The sequence below is a fragment of the Nylanderia fulva genome, unplaced genomic scaffold (assembly GCF_048542155.1).
Source record: "Nylanderia fulva isolate GAGA-0341 unplaced genomic scaffold, ASM4854215v1 Scaffold15, whole genome shotgun sequence".
In the NCBI taxonomy this organism is placed as follows: domain Eukaryota; kingdom Metazoa; phylum Arthropoda; class Insecta; order Hymenoptera; family Formicidae; genus Nylanderia; species Nylanderia fulva.
The window spans coordinates 1,297,405-1,309,652 of NW_028189730.1; positions in this window are offsets into that span (position 1 = coordinate 1,297,405).

Sequence of the window (12,248 nt, forward strand, 5' to 3'; positions counted from 1 at the left end):
ATGCACTCGGACACTAAATTAAACTCCAGTGTCCGGTGGTGTCTCCCGATCTTTCTCTCTTTCTCTCTTTCTCCCCTGGGGCGACGAGCAGGGCGAAAGGTGATTATGCACGCCCTCGTCGAATGCGAGCTCGATTAACTCTTTATTTGTTGGTGTATTTTAAAGTCGAGTGTGTGCTCGCGTATAATGTGAATTAATGAGTTTAGTTTTAGAGTGCGTTACGCTATTATATCCACGGTTCTATCTGCATCTTATGTAGATTTCAGGGAGAATGCGTTCTTAAATATATTATAATGTTGCTGAAAACAACTTTTTACATTTTATTATATCTATTAAAAGGGATATAAGATAAAGAACGGCTCGAGTGCAGCGGAAGAATAAAACGGATACACGCGCAATATAGTGGTACTCATAAATTTTACAGTTCGAGAAACTCTTAATGTGAATTAAAATTCACATATCATATTTATGATTGAAGAATACAAATGTGTCCCAAATCGCTTATAAATAATGACGCAAACTACAAACGGTTCTGTCCTAGACTGGACTCTCTTCGGTGAAATGAAAGCAAAATGAAAAGAGTGGCGTACAAAAGTATATACATAAAAAATTGCGAAAGAGATTTAATATTGGTTGTTAATGCTCGTGGATATTTTTAAAGATCAAAAGTCATCATCCATCATAAAGTTTTACTTAGAATCTGCGAGAGAAACATTATATAATTGAGATCAAATAATCGTTTGAAAACTTAATCGTGGTAGATTAAATAAATAGTAAGGTAATGTATAAATCTTATATAAATGAAACGTGATTTGTGCATCTATAGATTATAGAATTGACACAAATTCAAAACCAATTATGAAAATAAAGTAATATTTATAATAAAATTTATGTAACATATATATATATATATAACATTTTGTTACATGTAATATATATACAATAAGACTTTCTATTATGTAGAAGAGAAAGATAAATGGGCACGAAGACATGAGATTAACAAGACGTATAAAACTACAAGCAAATAGACATGGAAGTTATTAAATTTAAATCTTGCCAAGTATATCAAGTATATAATCGGTAAATAAGAAGAATTAAGTAATTCCTTGTCACTTTGTGCAGATTAAGGCTAGGCATCAAATTATATGGCAATGCGAAGTTTCATATAATTTAAATAAATTATCAATTGAAGATGTTTCTTTTGCCGCGAGCAAGGAGAATATAATCCGACAATGAAATGACTTGAAATGCCTTGGCAGAATATGCAGGATGTTTCAGAACTGGCGGAAAAGTTTTAATGTCAGATTCTTGGTATCATTTGGAGACAATTTTTCCTTAGTGAAAATGTTGAGGGAGGCCATCATTTTTAACATGTTCTCATTTTTTGCTATTATGTATCTTTATAACTAAACCTTGTATTAAAATTTTATTAAACGTTAAGCAAACTCTACCTAAAATTAACTGAGGAATGTAGTCCTGTTAATATTTTATTTCCACAAGGCTTAGTTTCCAAAAAAGATGCTTAAGGGGATCCTAAATGTCCTTAAAAAGTCTGTTTTTTCCTGTTTTATCGACAAAATGTGCTATTTCATGTGTGCACAAAAATGTAGGATGAGTTATTCTCGTTTACTAGACTTCCAAATTGATATCTAAACATTCACCTGTATTCCTTTATCCGATGCAAAATCCGGCCTGGTCTAATTTCAGGTAAAAAACAATCCGTATAGCCAATAAATAGATTTATAGTTGATCTAACCTCACATTTGATCGATAAAACAGGAAAAAACCAACCGGTTCGAAAATTATTGGTGTCTCGACATTTTCGCTGAGGAAAAATCGTCTCCGAATGATATCAGGAATCTATCACAATTAAAAACTTTTCCGCCAGTTCTGAAACACCTTGTATACACATATAAAATCGGCGATCAACGTTAAGTTTCGTTGATAGCGATTCGCGGCGAAATCGCCAAGGATATTAGTCGCGCCGGTAGCCGCTTTTGGCAACCATATGCCATGTGCTCTTTTCGGTAGCCCGGGTGTTCATTATCAAGAAGAAAGGCGGGAATAAAAGGAGGACGAGAGCGAGAAGAGAAGAGAAGAGACGCGCCTTCATCGCTTCCTTCTGTCTCGATAGCCGGGTGCGATACGCGCGTATCGTTTGTAGTCGTATCGACCACCTGGGAACGATCGAAAGAGATCGAACAATCGTAGCGCACAGTCACGATTGCCTCGAAAGAGCGGCCGAGATCGGAGAAAATGAGAAAATTGAACGCGCGCGAGAGACAAGAGAGAATGGCGTTGTTGTTATTATTATTATCGCGAGTGTGAGGCCCACAAAACGGGCCGCTTCCATTCGCCGTCGAAGAAACGGAACTCCGGCGGATCGATCGACTGTTGTTTAAACGATACTCTCGAATACTCTCGATTGTAAGGCCGCCCCGCTCGGTTCCGCCGAAATTGGCGGCGCGGGACCACCTATTACGATCGCGGAACTAATCACAAGTTTTGACGAAACGTTTTACAGTTGCATTCATCGGTTCATAATAGATATGTAGCAGCTAAGATTTTGATATTAACTCGGTATTCTTCGCCTGACAATTTCCGAATGTCATGTTTTATGGATCAATGGATCGCGATGTAATTTGTTTGCGAGGATTAATTGTTAATTAATGGTTGAATAGGATATTAATCGAGAGATCGCTACGATTAGTTCTCTCTTTTCACAATTTTTAAAAATAATATTTAATACATACTACATCTTTTCACAATATATCTTATATTAAAAAATAATTTTAAAATTATTTAACGTCTAAAAAAATTTTTTCGCTGTACGTGAATTGAAAAAAATCAAATACGAATTAATTTTAGATACATTGTGCGTGGATTATATTATTTTTCGCACTTGTAAATTTTAATCCGCACATCTCTTCTTCCATATAAATGCGACAAACTATTATGGAACAGTTTTCGTTCAGGAAATTATATTCGTTCAGGAAAGGTTTCAGTTTATCGATCACTCGATTGTTTATCGCAGGATTTGTCTGTCGGTGTTTCTTTCGGGGAAAAGGGTTGACTCAGAAAAAAAAGGAAATAATATTTCGTCTAGCGCCCCTTCCGGATCATCTCTCTCTCTCTCTCTTTACCACCCTTTTTTCTCATTCAGAGTATATAAGGGAGCAAGAGGAAAGGGAGATCCGGGGCAATGAATGAGAAAAAAGAAACTCAATCGATCGCGACGCGGGTCGAAGGAACTCCCGATGTGTCATTGATCGAAATGGAATCATTGGCGTGCATTTTCTTCGACAACAATGCGAGTGTCGATCGTTCAAAGAAGGGCTCGAAAAGCGCAGGTAATACCCGTCGTTTGTTTCCTTTTCGTGTTTCCATCATCGGAAGTGATTGACGAACGATTTTGAGGGCTAATGTCGGTTGCCGCTCACCGCGATTTCTTATTTAACTAAATAAACTGAAATTTGCCATGAGACATTAACAATGTAACCAGTGCTTGCTGTTATCTAAATAAAATTATATTGATGAAACTTTGATCTATATATCTGCATCTTAGATAATAAAAGAATAATTTTCAGATATTTTTGGTTTAGAATCATAGTACACCAAAAATACTTAAATAGTACAACTTAAGCAGTAGGTGATAAAAAATATATTTTTATATCCCTTTTATAATTTACAATTTTTAAAATTAATCGCCATACAATTTTATCTAGATATCTAGATTTAAAACAAAATCATCTTCATCCTATTTAAGATGAAATTACATACTTTTACCTCATCTTTATTCAGCTAAGTTTAAAATCATCTCAGCACAACACCGAATGTAACACAAAATAACAAAATTCTCAAGGTATCGTTGAGTGATTTATATTTCAAGTGTGCATCGCAAATTGTATACAAATGAAATATTTTTTTTTTCTAAAACCGATATTCGATTTCGTCAATTTTTTATAGCAACAATATTTCTTTTCTAAGAGGGAATTATTTTGAAACGCGATAATTTCGAGAGACGCCAGAGATGCGCACAATCAGATTTTCCAAAAAATACTCGACAATAACCGACACTGGCAATAAACGCAGAATTAACGGATACACGCGGCTATACTAGTAACGTCGATATCGCGCGATGTTGTATAATCGAAAGGATATTATCCCACGTGTGCATCACAGACACATGCGCACCTTCCCTTTGTCCATCGTTCGCGTTAATCCATAATGCGCGCGCACAATACATCCTTTTCTCCATTTTACGGCTGTCGCAGTCGAATTCGAGAATAGAACGTGTGTCCCCGCACCTTTCTTTCTTTCTTTTCCTGTCCTCTCACCCTCCCCCGGTATCGAATTAAATCCTACCTGGAAATCGTCGTCGTCGTCGTCGTCCTTCGACGACGCGATCCTTTTCGTTCGAAATCGCACGGACGAATTAGCTGGTAATTGTTGTCCTCGAAAAGAGAGAAAACGAATTACTACTTTCCGACTACCTGGCGTGGAGAATTTATTCAGGTATACACACAAGTTGAGAGTCCACGGTGTATCATCTAACTGCCGTCACTTAATACAACGTTAATTCGATATTACGTCGCGCGAAATGTCGAGAATGAAACCTCGACTAAAAGTAGCGCAAACTTCGCGACCTTGCATTTTCGAAAGTGTCGTTCTCGATAAGTTTGGATGGCAAAACTTCCAAATTTAAAAAAAATTCTTGATGTTTATAAGCCTCAAGCTTATATAAATCTCGAATTTATTTAATAAACGTAATTAATTTTTTTATTCTTAAAGTTGATAAAATTAATACACAGAGGGAATTTTCTCTTAGAATTTACCTTGAAAATCATCGTAAAATAATGTTTTATAAGAGTTTCTCTGTTTAATATTTGCCACAATAAGATAAAAAATATGTTTGATTTATACATAGTAAAATTTACCTGTGTACATATTAATATTTTTTGTTGTCCCACAATAATGATTACGCATGATTTTCAGGGTAAATCCTAAGAGTAAATTCTCTTCGTGTAGTGAATGATCACTAAATTGAGAAGCACAAAAATAATTCCTTTAATAAATCGACGTTACGTAACGAAGCCTTAATTTACAACCATAAATGGTTAACAGAGATTTTCCCATATTTGAAGCGACGTAAATTTCCGTAATTACGTGCCACGTCAGCCGGTAATTCTTATGCGAAATTATAAACAGAAAAAGAGAGGCAGAGAAAGAGAGAGAGAGACTCGTCAATTGCTTTGTTGATTGGTACCGCGCGTATGATCGGCAGGTCTTATGAACCTGCGACGTGTGGAGAACGAACGCACAAAGTGCAGAGTCGGCATTCAGAGATCTCTCGCGGCTCTCTCTATCATTGCAGCAAAGCATCCTTCGGGTCGAATTATCGCCCCACGAATTTGATTACGGCTTCTGAAGGTGCCGGGGGCGCGCACGGATGCCGGGTAGAGATGGGTGACGCGGCAACAAGCATTGTAGGTCGTTTAATAACTCTCAGTGGGTGTCTACCGCAGGCCACTGGTGTTATTCGGCCACCTTTTATTCCCGCTGAGGCCTCTCTTCGAGAAAGAGAGAGAGAAAGAGACCTCTCTTTCGTCTGCCCTCGCTTCCCCCAGCGGAATCCGAAAACGGACCGGGCCGACTTCAAAGAGGCCACAATGCGACGGATCACCAGGTACTTTCACGTAAGGTGGCTTAATTGGAACGCGACTGGAGCCCCGTGTAAAGAGAGGTGAGGCTGCTTCGAGCTCAAACGGAGGAAGCGGTCTACTTCGAGTCGATTAATTTGATTTATACGTCCGATAATTCGCGCCGGAGACCTCCAATTGCGGAGAGCCGTTATATATATATTTCGTGGGATGTTGTTAATCGATGATGGATCAATGATAACAATTCTCAATAGTTTGTTCTAACTTTCGGAATTTCTTGGAGTGGAATCTCAGCCAAAACAGTAGAATCTCACTCCAAAAGATTGGAATTTCACTTCAAGAGTAAGATTCCACGCTTTTGGAGTGAGATTTTACTTTTTGGCCGAGATTCCACTCCAAGAAATTTAGGGAAAACGTTTAAATCGATATATATTATGCTACATGTATATTAAATTATATATTACCCTAACAGCACGCATATCCAAAAGACGTTCAATGATATCCTCTAAACGTCTTTCGGATATGTTGTGTGCTGTTAGGGTCTTTTAAACATTTCACTTCAAAAGAGTGAGATTCCACTCTTTTGGAGTGAGATTCTACTTTTTGGCCGAGATTCCACTCCAAGAAATTTAGATATTATGCCACGTGTATTAAATTATATATTACCCTAATAGCACGCATATCCAAAAGACGTTCAATGATATCCTCTAAACGTCTTTCGGATATGTTGTGTGCTGTTAGGGTGTTTATAGTCTTTTAAACATTTCACTTCAAAAGAGTAAGATTCCACTCTTTTGGAGTGAGATTCTACTTTTTATTCCACTCCAAGAAATTTAGATATTATGCCACGTGTATTAAATTATATATTACCCTAACAGCACGTTCAAAAGATATCCTCTAAACGTCTTTCGGATATGTTGTGTGCAGTTAGGGTATTTATAGTCTTTTAAACAGTGAACGTGTGAATCCGAGAGAGAGTTGTATCGCGACAACTGAAAGAAAAATGGTGCCTGTATGGTTTAAGCTACACAATTCTATTACAAATTGCCGGTTTGTGTGAACATTGCTCGTGTGAATAAATCCGCTACAGCTTTTATTCCCCCTTCTCCCTTAATGCTACCGTACAAGGTATCGTCCCGCTTGACCAGCCAGGCACTTAGCGTAGGGCAAGAAAAGGCGAGAAAGAGAGGAAACGGATCGACTAGGACGAGGTCAAAGCGATCCTCGACTAAGTTCGACCGGCGCATATTATATCGAGTCGATGGGGTATGCCGTCGTTTGTCATCCGCCCGGGCTCTTACGACGGTGCCGTTCGTATTTTCGTGACGCAAAAAAAAAGACGAGAGAAGAAGATGAAGAAGAAGCGGCTAGACGGAGGAAGAGAACTCCGGTCGCGCATTGTCGCGATTCACAAAGGCCACAAAGGAGGACGTGTGAATCAGCAGTAATGGGGATAATGCAAAACTACGGACGCGAGAGAGCCGCGAGGGAGACCCGAGGGGGATACCTGAGGGCTATCGAATCCGTAGAGTCCTAGATAAAGGAGGGAAGGAGGGAGAATATCGCCGGACAGGATCAAGGACTTTAGCCAGCCGAGACGTCGAGTGTTTTCCTACGGTTTCGATAATATCCGTAAAGATCGAATGATACAAGCAAATCTGAGACGAGAGAAATTTCGTGTATGTTTTCATCACAAAGTAGAGAAAAACAGTGATGTAGTTTTATATTTTGCATTTTCTACAATGAATATTATCGAGAAATTCTTTTTAATAATAAAATTACGAAAGCAAATCTTTTAAATATAGCATAATTTTAATCTTCTAAATATCACATAATTTAATTTAATAAATTTATTAACAAATAAATTTAAAAAATAGTATATTGTGTATCAAGTGCGGAAAGTTGACAATTGGTCACGAGTGCGGGGGATGGACTTTGAACGCGGCTCAGCCGTAGGAAATGGCTTTGAATGCGGCTTATTCTCTCACCGCGTCGCCGCTAAATGGTGGCGTGGGAAATCGGCCGCTTTCCGCACAGAAAACACGCACACAAAGTGCCACTTTGCCTGCACGTGTAATACAAAATATATTAATATATACAGAAAATATTTTAATAAGAACAGAATTTTTATTACTGTCACTATTTTTATTTTAATCAATATTAGACTTGTCCTTAAAATATTGGAGTTCTCGACAGACACGAATGCGCGATTGGAGTCGATTAATTTAGATCGTGCTTGCGAAAGAACGGCGCGTCTTTAAAGGGGGGTTTCGACAGAAGCCCGCCATTGTCCCGGATATACCGGTGTCTGTAGGTGTAGGGGCTGCGGCCAATCGAAAAGGAGGGTGTCATTGTTGCGTGTCGCGCGCGAGCTTTTAAAATCGCGCGGTTCGAGCGAGGGCGAAGGGAGTCAGGGTAAGGGAAGAGGCGCGTGAATTGAATAAAGTAACGATCCGCAACGGGCGACCGCGGATCCGCGTTATCTGGATGCCACAGATTGGGGTTGCCTGGACCACCATCCGAGCTGATCTATCAGATAGGGTAAACAGTACAATATGGATGGATCTCTCAACAATTAGAGCAGTCGGAAGTTTTGCGTTTCTATTTAAAGTATTCTTAACCGGCGTTCCGCAAAATTATGAAAGCGTACTCACCTAGAAAAACTACTATAATTTTTTTAATTTTTTGAGTATTACTTTTTAAATTTAAATTTAAATTTGTTTACTGTTATATAATCTGTGCTTTATAAGTTTTAATCAAAAGTATGTTCGCATGTATATTTTTGTTATTAGTTTTATAGAACTTTAAAGAATTTGGTGTTCCGCGAATTTTTCTTCTAATCAAAAGTGTTCCGCAACTTCAAAAAGGTTAAGAACTACTGATTTTAAGTAAAGAACCTGTTCCCTCGTCCGTGGAAAAGATGAGAATCGCTTTCTCGGGAATGGAAAAAAATAATGAAAAGTTTCGATGAGAGAATGATTTTTTTGTTTACACTATCGGTTATCGAGAGTCGTTTTAGGAAGAGAGAAGGAAGAAATTCTTAATCGCGACAGAGTGACTCATCCCTGAAAGGAATTGTACCGAGAGGGGACTAAGGAGGAAGGGTCGATGAAAAGCACGTGACCCTCCGATGAGATGGCTTAGCTAATTCAGAACTTCAGTCGCATCACTTTGGAATCGATTTCGAACTTGTATTCGATACGACATTTCCGTCAGAAACTCAGTATTGATGTAACGCGTCTTTCTTTCGTAATAATATTTTAATTACGTATTATCTTTCGAATCGTTAAAGTCAAATTTTACTTTCTAATTGCTTTATCTCTTTTTTAAATAAATTATTTTTAAAAAATATTGAAATCTATATTGCATAAATATAAAATATATATTGCACATATAGATTTTAATATTTCTTATAGAAAGTTTTTTATTTAAAAAAGATACAAGTACATATGTATATATTATATGTAAAACACAGAGAGAGAATATAAATCATGGTAACTGTGAGACAATATGGTATTGGAAGAATTTTATAAGTTTCTCTGATTAATATTTACCACAATAAAAAATATTAATAAGATATAAAATATATTCGATTAATTTTACTATGTATACGTTAATATTTTTTATCGTGATAAATGTTAATCTCTGAATAAAATTCTTCAAATATCATATTGTTCCATAATTTTCAGGATAAAATTCGCTCCGTGCATAAAAGACAGAAAAGATAAATATATATAATTTCTTGATGGATTTGACACATTATAACAATTTCTTTTATCTCGAATAAAGCTGCTAATCTTTTAGCGTCGTATTTTTCGACCTTTCCTGTTACTCCAATTTGTAGAGCGCATTTAAAATCCTCGCAGGAGGAATCACGTCGCGACAACGATCGTATTTCGCCTTGAAGAATGCCCTTAATAACGTCGCACCCCATAGCACTGGGCAACCCTCGCGTTTTTGTCGCGTCGCGAGAAGGAGAACACGACGCGGCGGTTTTATCTCACAGAGAAAGCGGGGCGATTCTTGTTGTAGAGTAAACAGTATAGTAGCGAGCAGCAGCAGCAAGATTACGATGAAAAGAAGTTATGGAAAATAGGTCTCGAAAGAACCTATTTGCTTTTATTTAATAATTCATAAAGTCAGGCGAATATATATGAATGCAACAAGCTTTTTTCACTCTTATGTAAAAATAGAACCTCGTTATCTTTGTAGAACGAATTCTTTCGTTTTTCCGATACATTATATATACGCTGACTTGACACATATCTATACATTTTTATATAAAATTTTATAATTTTTAATTAATGTTGCCTTTTGACTATTATATTTCATAAAATTCAGTACTGATATTCTAATATAATATAAAAGAAGTTTTGGTATAAAAAAGCATTTATATTAATCGATAAAATAATTATTTGATGCGTAATATATAACTTCGGAAAACAAAATTCGTAAAACTATACATTGCGCATGAAAAAATCTATAATTTTCTCATTCAATTTGTACAAGTGCAGTATAGATGCATGTATCAACTTTTCTACCTTAATATTTTATTCCCGTCAAACAATGTCAGCAAAAAATAAGAGACTTGACGGACTTTAAGATAAATATTAGTTCGACGTCGCTAAGTCAACATTGACAGATGACTTTTCGTTACAATAGTCGTGAAACCTCGCCTTGGGTCGAGCGCTACCGCGGAGAATTAAGATATGGGGAGAACGCGATCGGAGAAAGCAGAATAAAAGGGGGGACAAAGTGTGGAGGATAGAATCGGAGAAACATCGTGGCATCGTGGAATGCAGCTGCACAATGCAGCAGGTCCTCCATCGGACCGAGCCGTGTATTATTACAGCACGCGTTTGTGGACCCGACCGAGCCGGACTCAGCGACGCGTATGTGGGACCCCGACTGACTATTCGGCCAGGTCGACTTTTCTAGCTCGATCACCCTCGGGCGATTATGGCGCGAACTTGATTTAACGCCGGATTAAGCGGATATTTTATGGACGGCTTAATACGTGGATCCGCGGATTTATGAATCACACGGATGATCATGATGCCATTACCGTGCATCGTTTTTAATTCAATGAACATACTATTGTGCTACTGTACAGTGAAGTCAGGACACTGGGACTACGAGCGACTCCTCGTATACGATTTAATATCTGATTTACAAGAAGTTTATTAAGTCGATGTTTCACTCGGTTCCCAGTACGATCGAATAAATTTAAAAAATTTTATATATTTCTTTGCATAGTCAGATGTCAAAAATGTTTTCATTGAATTTTGTATATATATTTTACACAGAGAGAATTTTCTCTTAAAATTTACTGAAAATCATGATAATTATGGGACAATATGATATTAGAAACATTTTTTAGTTTCTCTGATGAATATTTATATCACAATAAAAAAATATTAATATCTACAATAAGATATAAAATGTTTGATTAATTTTAGTACGTACATAGTAAAATTTACTATGTACGAATTAATATTTTCGGAGTAAATTTTAAGAAAATTTTCTCTGCATACAACAGTATATATTCTACATATAAAGTGTAAAAAATGACATACCTGTATACTTTCTTTATATTTTTCCCTGTATATTTCATTTTTAGCAAATTTAAATATTAAACTAGAATTCAAATAATATATTTGTTTGCATAAATTTAAGAAATATCTAATATCATTAATCATGTCTTTTAAAATTGCATTAACATTGTCGCAAGACATCAATATTAACTAATTATAAATGCTACGATGCAGCTAAAGAATTAAAAATTATATTAACACGTTTGTGAAAACTCACTGGTGTTGCAACTGTATACTAGTATTGTAGTTGTACTAATATTACAGTCGTAGTAGACTATATTGCAGTGTTGTATTAGTATTGTAGTTGTAGTTTGTAGTAGACAACTGTATCCAGTTGAGAGAGAATGTCACCCTAAAAAAATATAAAAACTTTAGAAAATGATATATATTAAAACGTCACACATAAATAAATTAATCAAATAATATTCATAATATTGTACAAAATCATAAAAAATTTAACACGTATACTCAATAATTGTATTGTATAAATTCTACATTTGATAACATAATTCGAAAAAAAGTACATAAAAACATATATAATCGCGAGGTCACATTATTCGAATTGAACAAAATGATTAATCACATACAGTATAATAACCGAAGATAAATGAATTTACTCACCAGGGCGATGTTTCCTCACTCGATATTTGCTCTCCTTCGTCGCGATATAAAAGGTTACATTCGCTCGATGCACGAAAGATTCGGTTCGATTATACACGATTCCGATTAACGCGACAAATTTCGGAGCGAGAAACACGAAACGCCGCGATATATCTTGATACATCAAACGACGAACTGAGAATTCGGAAAGTGCAACTTCATACCGACCAACAGGGACAACTTCAAGGGTCGCTAATCTCGTTGCCTGTCGAACGCCGCGCGTGATCGAATATCGCGAGAATCCGCCCGAGCACTAATTACCCTACACGTGTATCGCGATATTAATCCTGTACCGTAAATCCGTGCTCTTAATACGACGTATCACTCCGGATCG